Source organism: Oryctolagus cuniculus, chromosome 19 (assembly GCF_964237555.1).
Source record: "Oryctolagus cuniculus chromosome 19, mOryCun1.1, whole genome shotgun sequence".
NCBI lineage: Eukaryota > Metazoa > Chordata > Mammalia > Lagomorpha > Leporidae > Oryctolagus > Oryctolagus cuniculus.
The window spans coordinates 55,361,288-55,374,795 of record NC_091450.1 but is presented as its reverse complement, the minus strand read 5'-3'; the positions used below and the strand labels follow the sequence as shown (position 1 = coordinate 55,374,795).

General features: G+C 43.9%; 1 protein-coding gene across 1 annotated transcript in view; it reads left to right on the top strand.

The window, feature by feature from the left end:
- Nucleotides 1–13,508, top strand: part of LOC138846894 (glutamate receptor ionotropic, NMDA 2A-like) — a 171,441-nt gene extending 157,933 nt beyond the window's left edge. Inside the window, exon 19 of the mRNA XM_070063914.1 lies at nt 1–13,508. This exon is cut by the window's left edge and continues 18,900 nt beyond it. The gene's annotated coding sequence lies outside the window, so the exon portion shown is untranslated.

Genomic DNA, 13,508 nt, shown 5'->3' with positions numbered 1-13,508 from the left:
CTTCTTTTCTCTATTCATTTGACAGGTAGAGTTACAGACAGTGAGAGAGAGAGACAGAGAGAAAGGTCTTCCTTCCATCGGTTCATTCCCCAAATGGCCGACATGGCCTGAACTGTGCAAAGCCAAAGCCAAGAGCCAGGTGCCTCCCCCTGGTGTCCCACGTGGGTGCAGGGGCCCAAGCACTTGGGCCATCCCCCACTGCCCTCCCGGGCAACAGCAGAGAGCTGGTCTGGAAAAGGAGCAACTGGGACTAGAACCTGGCACCCATATGGGATGTTGGTGCCGGAGGTGGCGGATTAATCAGGTGAACCACGGCACTGGCCCCCGGGCATATTCCTTCTATATCTAATTTGTGGAGGCATTTTTTTTTGTACCATCAAAGGGTAATAAATCATACCCAATGCTTTCTCTGTATCTAATGAGAGTATGGTTTTTATTCTTCCATTATGTTGATTAATTTATGATATTTGTTGTTTTGCAAATATGGAACCACAATGGCTTTTCTGGGATAAATTGCAGTTGATAGTTATGTATGAGTTTTTTTGATGTTTCGAATTGTTTGTCTAGTACTTTGTTGAGAATCTTTGCATCTGTGTTCTACAAGGATATAGGCCTGTAGTCTTCTTTCCATTTTGTGTCTTTGTTTTTGGTGTCCAAGTGATGTTGGCCTCCTAAAAAGAGTTTGGCAGCATTCCATCCTGTTCAGTGTTTTCAAATACTTTGAAAAGTGTTGGAGTTTGTCTTTAAATGTTTTGTGGAATTTGATAGTAAAACCACCAAGTCCTGGGCTTTTCATTGATGGAAGAATTTTGATTACTGCTACAATCCCATTAATTTTTATGAGTCTGTTAGATTGTCTTTATCATCTGGATTTAATTTAGTAAGTTATTTGTATTTACAAACTTCTCCATTTCTCCGAGGTGTTCCAGTTTATTAGCATATAGTATTGAATAGCAATGTTTTGAAGCCTTGTATTTCAGTAGTGTTGGTTATAATGTCTGTTTTTTCATCTAATCTTATTTATTTGAAGTTTTGAGGGTTTTTCTCTCTTTTTTTCTTTGTCAGTCTTGTTAGCAGATTATCTATTTTTTAAAAATCTTATGTAAGGTAAACAGATTTCATGTACTTGCCATATACATATTCAGGAACATTGATTCTTCGCACCCAACATTTCCTGTATCCCGTGCTTCCATACTTCTTCCTCCTCCCTCTCCCATTTCCACTGTTAATTCTTACAGATATCTCTTTTCAGTTAACTTTATACTCATAGTATTAACTATACACTAAGTAAAAAGTTCAACAAATAGTCTGAAGAAAATAAATTGTTCCTCAAAGTGAGACAAGGCTTGTAAAAAAGCATCATATCTCAAAATGCCCATTTCACTCCTACACATTATTACGTGTTAAGTACTCTGTTAGTTAACACAGATCAGGGACAGCATACAGTATTTTTCTTTTTGAGACTAGGTTATTTCACTAAGTATAATGATTCCCAGTTGCATCCATTTTGTTGCAAAAGACAGTATTCCATTTTTTCCTGGTAAATAGTATTCCATGATGTATATATACCACAATTACTTTTTTTCAAGAGTTATTTATTTCAGAGGCAGAGTAAGAGAGAGGGAGAGACAGAGAATGAGAGGTCTTCTATCTTAGAATGAGAGGTCTTCCTTCTGGTTACTCCCTAAATATCTGCAATGGCTAGAACTGGGCTGTTGTGGCTGGTGCTGCGGCTCACTAGGCTAATCCTCTGCCTGTGGCAACCACACTCTGGTTTCTAGTCCTGATTGGGGCACCAGTTCTGTCCTGGTGGCTCCTCTTCCAGTCCAGCTCTCTGCTTTGGCCAAGGAAGGCAGTGGAGGATAGCTCAAGTGATTGAGCCCTGCACCCATGTGGAGGAAGACCAGGAGGAAGCACCTGACTCCTGGCTTCGGATCAGCAAAGTGTGCCAGCCATAGCAGCCATTTGGGGAGTGAACCAACGGAAGGAAGACCTTTCTCTTGGTCTCTCTCTCTCACTGTCTAACTCTGCCTACCAAAACAAAACAAAAAAAGAACTGTGCTGTTCCGAAGCCAGGGGCCAAGAGCTTCTTCTTGGGTCTCCCAAGGTCTTGGGCCATCTTCCACTGTTTTCCTAGGCCATCATCAGGGAACATCCAGGCTTAAAACTGGCACCACTATGGGATGCTGGTGCAACAGACTGAGACTTATCCCACTTCGCCATGGTGCCTGCCCCCATGATTTTTTAATCTAGTCATCATTTGACAGACATGTGGGAATGGTCCTCAGAGACGGGTAAGACACTCAGCATCCTGTACCAACCTAAGACAGGGCTCTAGGCCAAGCTGCCAGAGTTACCAATGACGGGTAAGGGCAGAGATGGCTGAGGGCAACCTAAGACAGAGGCCATTCTCAATAAAATAAAAAAGGGGGAGATGTAGGCAGCCTTTGGACAAATCAGGGCCAATCTTGGCTTGTGGAATTCCTAGGATAAGAAAGTCACATACTCCCATCCTGAAGGAGGATGATAATCAAGAACATCCTGTTAAAATTATCTGTGCTACCAGAGGCCCCGATAAGTTGCTTATGTATGTTATTATCCTTTGTGCTTCTTTGTTCTGCAGCTGGATAAGTATAAATACTGCTGAGACTTTAGAATAAATGAGCCTTGATCAGCCTTGTTGTCTTGGCTCCGTTCTCTGTGCCCTTGTCCTTTTCAGTCCCACTCCCTCCTTCAGGTTCCATATGACTGGTGTGGCAGGCCCGCACACTCAGCTCTGCGAGCATTTGGAGAGTGACCCATTAGATGAAAGTTCTCTCTTCTATCTGCCTTTCAAATAAAATAATTAATTAAAAATTTTAGAAAAATAAAAATACTAAGATGGGTATGTTAAAAATCCTAACACCTGGTACCTCAGAATTGTGTTGGGTTTTGAAAGCATCCGAAGGTCTTTGGCTTGATTTAAGCTTGTAATATCTGCAAAGGGGGCTGCTTATTGCAGCAGTCACCTTGCAAATATAACTACTCTGATGTTTTCTGAGTCTTTTTGCAGGTGGAAAATCCAAAAAGCAGGGCATTTAAAAAATTTTTTTATTAATATAAAGATAACAGATTTCATGTATTTCATAGGTACAATTCTTTTTTAGAAAAGATTTATTTATTTGTAAGATTTATTTTATTTCTTTGAAAGACAGAGTTACAGAGAATGGTAGAGACAGAGAGAAGATCTTCTACCCGCTTGTTCACTTCCCAGATGGCTGTAATGGTCAGAGGTGTGCTGATCTGGAGCCAGGAGTTTCTTCTGGGTCTCCCATGTGGGTGCCGGGGCCCAAGGACTTGGGCCATCTTCTACTGCTTTCCCAGGCCATAGCAGAGAGCTGGATCGGAAGAGGAGCATCTGGGATTAGTACCAATGTCCATACGGGATGCTGGCACTTCAGCCCAGGGCTTTAACCCACTGTGCCATAGCGCCAGCCCTATTTATTTATTTATGTCAGAGTTACAGAGAGAGAGACCAAGAGAGAATCTTATTTTTTTTAAGATTTTATTTATTTCAGAGATGGAGTTACAGACAGAAGGAGTGAGAGACAGAGAGGTCTTCCATCCGCTGGTTCACTCCCCCCAAATGGCTGCAGTGGCTGAAGCTGCGCTGATCTGATCTAGAGTCAGGAACCAGGAGCTTCTTCCAGGTCTCCTACATTGGTCCGGGGGCCCAAGCATTTGGGCCATCATCTGCTCTTTTCCCAGACCATCAGCAGGGAGCTGAATCAGAAATGGAGCAGCCATTGGGACCATCTGGTGAGTGAACCAGCGGATGGAAGACCTCTTTCTCTCTCTGCCTCTCCTCTCTTTGTGTAACTTTAACTGTCAAATCAATTTTAAAAATCTTTTAAAAAAGACTACATATAGCCAAAGACAACACACTTCTGCTTTCTTTTTACATTTTATTGAATTCTTTACTTATTTTTGTATTTGAGGGACAGAGAGTCTAGTAGTGGTGGGGAGGAGAGAAAGAGAGAATTTCTCATCAGCTGATTGATTTCCCAGTTGCCTACAACAGCTGGGGCTGAGCCAGGAGCTTACAGTCCAATCTGGATCTCCTCCCACGTGCGTGTCAGGGACCCAAGTACTGGAGCCATCACCACTGCCTCCCAGGATGTGCATGAGCAGGAAGCTTCAGGAGTGGAGTGGGGACTCACACCCAGACACTGGGATGAGGGATGCTGGTGTCCTGTGTGGTGTCCTAACTGCTGCACCAAATGCCCGCCCCAGACAGCAGACTTCTAACAGGGAGTTGCAGGCTGTGTCCTCATAACCTAGTTATGAAGAAGGCCTTGTGGTCGATGTATGTTATGGTATTTAGCTAACACTTTAAATCTCATGAAAATTTTAATACGCAGCATGTAAATGTGTACTGCATTTGCACAGATAATGGTGTGTTTGGATGAGGTCACGGGCATTAGCACAAAGGGGTTGTTTAACAGTTATCTGCCATCCCCACTTGTCTTCAAATACTGTGATTGAGATGGAACTCTAGCACATGAAAGCACTTGTTCACAGAGCCATTTTTAGAACATAAATTGATGTTATAACAGAAGCCCTGTCTTAGCTCAGCATAATAGATAGGAGCCATCATGTACTCCTGACCCAGGTTATGCTATGAGAATGAATTATTTTATTAACAGCTCTTCTAAGTAGCATTAGTGATAATGAATGAAGAGATTTAATGTAATATTGATAATATTATGCATGCAGAATAGCATACTTCATCTCAGTAAAATAATTAAAATATACTTGAGGATGTTTTGCATGCCACCGATACAATGCTTGAGAGTGTTTATTGCTTGTTACTGAGTACATCAGCATTAGCCGGGGATGCCAATGATCTCATAAACATCCTGTATTCAGAATTCTGAAAAAAATCCTGAACAAAGGCATGTTTTTTTAAAGATTTATTTATTTACTTGAAAGTAAGAATTACACAGAGAGAGGAGAGAGAGAGAGAGAGGTCTGCCACCTGCTGGTTCACTCCCAAATTGGCCGCAACAGCTGGATCTTGTCAGTTTGAACCCAGGAGCTTCTTCCAGTTCTCCCACATGGATGTAGGGGCCCAAGGACTTGGGCCATCTTCTGCTGCTTTCCCAGACCATAGCAGAGAGCAGGATGGGAAGTGGAGCAGCCGGGACTCTAACCGGCACCCATATGGGATGCCAGCACTGCAGGCAGTGGCTTTACCCACTAAACTGCAGTGCCAGCCCCAGGTATGTTGGTTAATGGTATGGGGTTTCCTTTTGGAGAGGTGGAGAAGTCCCAGGATCAGATGTGAAAGTTGTGTGACACTGCGGATGTACAAATGCCACTCTGTTTGTTACAGTACTATATTAGTAATATTTATTTTGTATTATATGCTTTTCTGCCACAGCATGACTCAGTTGTTTGGCCAGCCCCCACCCTCATCCTCTATGGACCAATCCAGTTCGCTTGTCCTCAGGCTGGCAGGTGACATAGGAGCATCTTACACTCTGAATGCCCTAGGAGGTTGGGTCCACATTTTGTTTTGTGCTTTCCATTTGTTATCACTTTGGCCCCAGGTTTTTCTCATTCACATCTGAATTATATAACAATTTAATGCAAGGGAGTCTCAGAAAGGTCACAGAAAATGGCATTACTTCAATGCAGAAAAACCAACTCAGATTTTATTATATATATATATATATATATATATATATATTCCAAAGTTCATAGAAAAGGCAACATTGGGCACAGCAGTTAAGTTGCTGCTGGAATGTCCACCCTTCCTGAGTGCCTAATCTGCTTCCCAACCAACATCACCTATTGTGCATCCCAGAGGCAGCCAGTAATGGCTCAGGTACTTGGATCTCTCACTCCTCTCACATGAGAGGCCTAATTCCTGTCTCCTGGCTTTCAGCATGGCTTCAGCATGGCTGTTGAAAGCATTTGGAGAGTGAACTAGCAGATGGAAGATTTTGCTATGAGTCTGTATCAGATAAAGTGAACATTTTAACTTAGAAAAAAATTCTTGGAAAATAGGTAATATGAAAAAAATGCAGATATTTGAAATATTTTTGTGCCAAAATAAATTATTTTTTATTCCACTTCCTGCAAGTTTTTAAAATTATTTTTATTGTTTAGTGTTTACTTATTTGAGAGGCAGAGAAAGAGAGTCAGGTGCCTCTGTGCTGGTTCACTCCCCAAATGCCCAGGAGTTGGCAACTCCATCCAGGTCTTCCACATAGGTGGTGGGAACCCAGTTACTTGAGCCACCACTGCTGCTCCCAGAGTGCGCCTTAGCAAGAGGTTGGAGTTGGGTATTGAACCCTGGCGCTAGGGGGCGCCAGTATCCCCTTAACTGTTAGGCCAAGCACCCACGCCTCTATTATCTTCTTGAAGTACCCTTGTTTGGTCCTGATTACACTATCTTCCTCTAGTCTCTTCAAAATTTAAATTCATCAAAGCACTATTCGCATCATAACACTTTTCTGTTACATAATGCACTAATTTAAAAATTGTGTTTGGAGTTAAAAATTGTCCAGTTTCACTGCTTATTAAACTTCATGACCTTGGGCAAGTTGTTTAACCCACTAGGCCTGTTTCCCCCTCATCTGTTACATCTGCATGATAATGAGATCTACTGTTGATGGTAATGAGGATGAAATATAGCCAACCATGTAAAGGGCTTAGCATTGCACCTTGTGTTCAGAATGCTGTAAATGTTAGCACTTGTGGTTCTTACTGTCTTTCTCCAGTCTTCTATGTAATATAAGCCTTCTACTCCAATAAAGCTGGATCTATTTTTTAATGACCCCTTGATTTCTTTTTCTATTGACTCCTGTCCTCTAAGACTCTCCTCTCTTGCTGCTATAATTCATATTCTCTTTTCTCTGTTGCCAATATCACTTCTTATCTACCCATTACACTTGAGTTTATGGGGTCAGGTGTTCTCAGGCTGCTCTTACACAAATAGGAGTCTCACTTTCCTGACCAGCTTGGCAACTCTCCATAGGTTGGGAACCATATTTTTGCATTTTTAAAGATTTATTTATTTGAAAGGCAGAGTTATAGGCAGACAGAAGCGGGGGGAGTGGGAGGTATTTTCCATCCACTAGTACACTCCAAATGGCCACAATGGCTAGGGCTGGGGCAAGCCAAAACTGGGAACCTGGATCTTCATCTGGGTTTCCCACATGGGTGCCAGAGGCCTGAGAACTTGGACCATCTTCTGCTGCTTTCTCAGGTGCATTAGCAGTGAACTGGAGCAGAAATGGAGCAGATGTGATATACATGTTATTGTATTAAAGATAGTGTTTTATTTAAGATCTCTTGGTGGAATCTGTTTCACACCTCATGGAATCATGCCAACTGCAAACAAGGATATTTTTATTTTCTCTTTTCCAATGGCATGTTTTTGATTGCCTTGCCTTGCCTAATCGCTCTGGCTAAGACCTCAAGTTTCTTTTTTTTTTTTATTTGACAGGTAGAGTTATAGACAGTGAGAAAGAAAGAGAGAAAGGTCTTCCTTCCGTTGGTTCACTCCCCTAATGGCCGCTATGGCTGGCGCTGCAGTGATCTGAAGCCAGGAGCCGGGTGCTTCCTCCCAGACCCCCCCATGTGGGTGCAGGGCCCAAGTACTTGGGCCATCCTCCACTGCCTTCCCAGGCCGCAGCAGAGAGCTGGACTGGAAGAGGAGCAAGCAGGACTAGTACCCGGCGCCCCAACCAGGACTAGAACCCGGGGTGCCGGCACTGCAGGCAGATTAGTCAAGTCAGCCACAGCACCATCCAAGACATCTAGTTTCATATTGAATCAGACCAGTGAGAGTACTCTCTGCCCACTGTTATCTTTATCTGGTCAAAGATGTTAGAGGAATGTTTTTGAATTCCCCATTTCATATGATATTGGCTGTGGGTTTGTCATGTATGGGTTTATTAAGTTGAGAAATTTTTTTCCATATGCATGTGTTCATGATTTTAATCATGACTGGATTTTATATTTTATGAATCCTGAAAGCTTTGTGGGGAAAATGTGCTAATAATCTAATCGGGGTTTCCCTTAAAAGGGACCACTTGCTTTTCTGATTCAATTCTGTTTCTTTCTTTGTGTTGTTCTTTTGAGTACAAATATAAGGTGACAGAAATTTCTCTGGTAACTTCTCATACACTTTTGGGGCCTTCTATACATCTGTGTCCGTATATTTCTCCAGCATGGGGAAGTTTTCAGCTATTACCTCCCTGTCCTAGTTCTTCTTCTCTCCCTCAGCGACTGTGGAAATTTGAATACTTGGTTATGTTGTGTTCCCCTGGTCTCAGGAGGCCATCTTTTTGGTTCCTTTTGTCTGACTGGTATATTTAAAAAGGCTCTTCTTTGAGTTCAGGTATTCTTTGTTTTGCTCAGTATAGTCTGTTGTCGATATCGGTAACTTTTTTCACTTAATCACTTCATGTTTTGTAAGATTTTTCTTCAGTTCTTGTTCAAGGTCTCTGTCTCTGTTGAAGTTTTCATTCATTGATATCATTCATCACTTGCATAACGTTCAGGTAACTGTCCATATTCTCTTGTGTCTCTCTGAGTATCCTCATGAAGCCCGTCTTTTGAATTCTTTATCTGGCATTTTATGCACCACCTTCTTTGTGGTCAGCCACTATAGTGTTGTTAGATTCTTTTTGGTAGCATATTGTTTAATTTTCACTCTTCTGTCCCTATGTTGATTGTTACACATCTGGTAGATCAGTTTTTTTGTATCATTTTTAAGGGATGGTTTTCAAGGATTGAAAGATTTTTCCTGAATGTCTGTCTTTAGGTATTGACTTTGTAGCGTGTTTTGTCTCTGTTTCAAGTTAAAAATGATAATGGCCTCTCCCTATAGCTTATTTTTGCTGTGGTTCACTCCAGTAGCATCAAGGGTGTGGGTATTTCTGGGGTCCATTGGAGTTGCTTGGCCCCGTGGTATGGAGTCCCTCAGCCACCACTAGAGTAAGGGAACAGAGATGCAGAAATGACATTCTTTCTGGAAGCACACCTGGCTGGCTCTGTGAATGGGCCCAGTGATGGCTCACCACCCATCACCCAAATGTGATACAAGAAATGCTAGAGATCACTGGTTCTGGGAGCAGGCCAAGCTGATGCTGGGACAGCCTGGTTATGTGGCCTGAGCCATTGCCTGATGGGCCAGAGCCCCAGGAGTAGCAGTGAAGCCCATTAGATGGGGCAAGCAGACCCCTAGTCACTGCCAGAGGGTGGGGCTGGAGCTGCTGTATTGTATTTGATGCTGGGATTTGCAGGCCACAGGACCTCCAGAGGGGCAGAAGTGACAGGAGTAGTGTTGGTGCTGGGCGCTGATGATTTTTCTACTCTTAAAGAGAACCTGTTTATGTTTCTTGTGGTAAAATTCCGCAACTGTTTCCAAAACTCCACCTTGACCCCAATTTAAGAAGCCGAGAGACTTACAGAGAATGACTAATAACTGTTCACTTCCACTGAACTATGATCCACTGGGTGATTCTAACTCTGCCAGAAATGGAAGCTGGGAGCTAAATCCAGGTCTCTCACTTGCATGGCAGTAATAGATCTCTGTGAGTCGTCATCTGCTGACTCCCAGGTCTTCATTGGCAGAAAGCTGGATTCAAACTGAGGCACTGTAATTGTGGGTGTCTCAATGGGTTTTCCAACTACAAGGCAAAATGCCCATACACAAAAATGTTTTTAACTGTCAAGGCAGGTCACCTCCAGCCTCCAGCAGTTGGATAGTTACTATGGAAGTGTCCTTACCATTTGCTGCATTCAGCAGCTTCTCTCTTCCTGGTAAACTTGTATTTCTTGTAGTGGCGTATATTTCTCATGTTCAGGGACGCTGTTTTCCTTATGACCTCAATTCTTGGGCTAATCTAAGAAGAGAATTGGTGTTTAGTATGTTGTACTATTTTCTTGTCTTTACAAGTGACTATTCAGTTATTTATATTTTGGAGAAGAAATTTGAAATTTCCTTTGAAATTACTTAAAAGAATAATTACCAATTAACAGATCTACCACTCCTTGGTGTTAGTAGATTCATATAATTGTGCAACCATCACTAGCGTTCTGTTGTAGAAATTTTTTAATGCCTTCCAAAGACCAGGGAATCCTCTTTGTAGTCATTCATTTCCCATTCATTGATCACCATGCCTGTAATTGAAATGAACAAAAATCTGGAAAACAGGTATCATCAAATTTGAATCATTAAATTTGAATTTTATTAGATTACACCTTCATCCAATCGATCATTACCCTACTTTTGAGATAACCAGTGGAGAGATCTCATTATATCTATTTGGAATAATTTAAGGAAACAAGCCATCTAATAGAGCAGAACAGAAAAACCTAAAGGAGAATGGTGGAGTAAAGTCATAGTGAATGTGTTTTCTTAAGTAGTATTTAGTGTGTTCCTTAGTCTCAGCCTGTCAGAGAGTGGTTGAAAATCGGCTGAGTATTAATAATAGGACACTCTGAGCTCTGATAAAAGAGTAGTCCCATCTCATGTATTTGAACAGTGGAAGTAGCTATGTTTGATCTAAAGTAGCCTGAAATAGATAGTAGATTCTGGGTGATGAGTTACATTCTTGGGACAGGCAGCCTTGAGGAAGGGCTCTGCTGCCCTTGAACCCTCTGCGGTGCTGGGCCCTCCACTGCTCTAGGGGGCTCCCTGCATCCTGCCAGCCCCACTTGGGCTTCCTGTGACCTGCACTGCTCTGGGGGGCTCCCTGTGCCCTTCCAGCCCCCCTTGTGCTCCCTGCACCCTGCATAGCTCTGGGGGGCTCCCTGCGCCCTGACAGCCCCCTCGGGCTCCCTGCACTCTGCACTGCTGTGGGGGGCTCCCTGCACCCTGCATAGCTCTGGGGAGCTCCCTGCATCCTGCCAGCCCCCTCATGCTCCCTGTACCCTGCACTGCTCTGGGGGGCTCCCTGCTGGCCTCCTCAGGCTCACTGCACTGCTCTGCGGGGGGGCTCCCTGTTCTGTTGACCCCATAGCACCTCCCTGCTCCACCTGCCTGCTGATGCCGTGGCACAGAAGCAGAGCAACGGACCTTCCGCCCGCTGGTGCCCTTCCCGGATGTGTGTGGAGCTGGGCCAGGCTGGAGCCAGGGGCTCGTCTGAGTCTCCTGCGTGACCGTGCCTGGGAGCACCCCAGGTGCATTAGCAGGAAGCTGCCTCAGAGCCGAGCAGCCGGGACTCAGGCCGGGCACGTGGGTGAGGGCGTCCGAGAGGCAGCCTCACCTGCTGTGCCGCGGTGCCTGCCCGGATCCCTTCCTGCCAAACGCTGTATGGGACTGACCTGTTTGGGTGGCTTTCTCGGTTGATATCCGCGGTACCGCAGAAGGACCTGGAAAGAAGTCAGGCGGTGGTGGAGTGGGCGGAGCCTCTGCCTGGAGTCCTGGCTGCTCCTCCCCCATCGGCCTGGGAGCGGTGAGGAAGCGCCTGGCTCCTGGCTCCGGATCCACCCAGTTCTGGCCACCGTGGCGGTCTGGGGAGTGAAGCAGTGGATGGAAGATCTCTGTGCGGGTGTCTCTAACGCTGCCTCTCAATTTTAAATAAATAAAATCTTGGAGCAGGCACACTGGGCTGGGCCTCTACCTGTGGTGCTGGCATCCCATGTGGACGAGAGTTCCAGTTCTCGTTGCTCCACTTCCGATCCGGCTCTCTGCTGTGGCCCGGGAGGGCAGTGGAAGCACCCGCGTGGGGGACCGGGAGGGAGCCCCTGGCTCCTGATCAGCATGGCTCTGGCCATTGCAGTCATTTGGGGGGTGAACCAGTGGATGGAAGGCCTCTCTGTCTGTCTTTCCTTCTCACTGTCTGTAACGCTACCTCTCAAATAAATAAAATCTTTAAAAATAAATAAATAATTAAATATTAACAAAAGCTTAAAAATGTAATTAGTCTATCTGAAAGACATACTTTCAGCGGGGAGAAACGGAGGGAAGGGGAGAGAAGGGGATGGAGAGAGCAAGAGTGGGAACAACACCACTTTAATTTTGAAGATATCATATATACATTTCACAGTCTGCATTGCAAGAACTCAGGAGCCTGGAGGAGCGACAATAGGTCCGTTACCATCCCCAGGAATCCTCCCTCAGGAGGAAGACAGGAGCTGAGTGAGGCTGAGGCTGAGGCTGTAACCTGCTGTTCTATGGGGAAGGGAGCCTGGCTTGCTTGTGCAGCATCTCCAGTAACATTGTTTCTATTCTCTCCATGTGTGCTCTGAGTGTTTCACCTTCAGAAGACAAACAGAGCAGTGGGCTGATGGTGGGCAGCACCACCAGAACTCAGTTTGCAAATGCTCAATTCCTCTAAAGGGACACCTTTATGCCTCTAGTTTTGTTTTTGAACATACAAGTACATATGTGTGTGAGTGAACGTATACATGAGTGAGGGAGCCACAATCTGTTCAAGCCATGGCAGAGCTTGGAAATCTTTTGGGACAGTGAGCTGAGCCTGCCTGGGCTAAGATGAGCAGTTGACTCCTCTTACTGGACGTCTTTAATGGACAGGAACCAAGAGGAAATGAAAAAGGGGGTGGGAATGGGGGTGGAAATAGAGACTGGGAGGATCAGTGCTTCTATACGTGTATTGAAACAATAGAAAACGCCTGAAGAGGACTGTGCTAATGTATCAAATCCTAAATACCGATCTCTACCACCAACTTAAGCCAAAAGCTTTTGGGGTCCTTTCTCTTTAACCAAGTAGAAAGTTTCTTGAGAAAACCAGCCTGGTGTGTCCCCAGCTGTGATTGGTCTAGAGCCTGCTCTGCCCTCAGGGGGGCCATTGTGATGTCATTCCAACTGCCTTAACAGTTCCCTGCTTGGGCTCGGTTCTGGTCAGTTGGCCCAGGAAGCTCTGTGGAGACTGCCTGAAGGATTGGACGACATCACTGGTTTTCCCTTGTCCTGTCATTTGTGGTGTTGTTTTGTGTCGTCTATTAGTTCTCTATACCGTAGTGGTTCTTTTAGTATTTCTTCTATTCAGTTTTCTTTTTTTGCTATTTTTTCAATTTCTCTCCCCCTCCCATTTTTACATTGTGTGCTTGTGTATTTTCTTTAAATATTTATTTATTAATTTTTTGTTTTTTCTTTCACAGGCTAAATGTACTTGATGCTCTGTTCATTTGTCCTTCTTGTGTTTCCTCCGTTGTCTATTTTCTCATTTTTTAATCCTGTGATTTAGATAAGACTGTTATAAGACTTATTGATTAGCATTGTTACCATAGTTACCATAGTTGGTGTTGCTTTCCTTCACCATTTTTAGTATTCTGTGTGTTTTATAACTTTTAATTCTTAATTTTGATACAGTGTTAGTGATTAGTATACCATAGTTCATAGAGTTAGCATTCTCTAGTAGAAATATTAGCATATTGAGTTGTTAATTTTGGTTACCATTTAGCTTGTTTGATTTCTGTTTGTTTCCCAGTTTTTGTTGTTACTTTAGGTGACTAGTAAGTGTTCCCAGTGTCAGAGTGCAGGG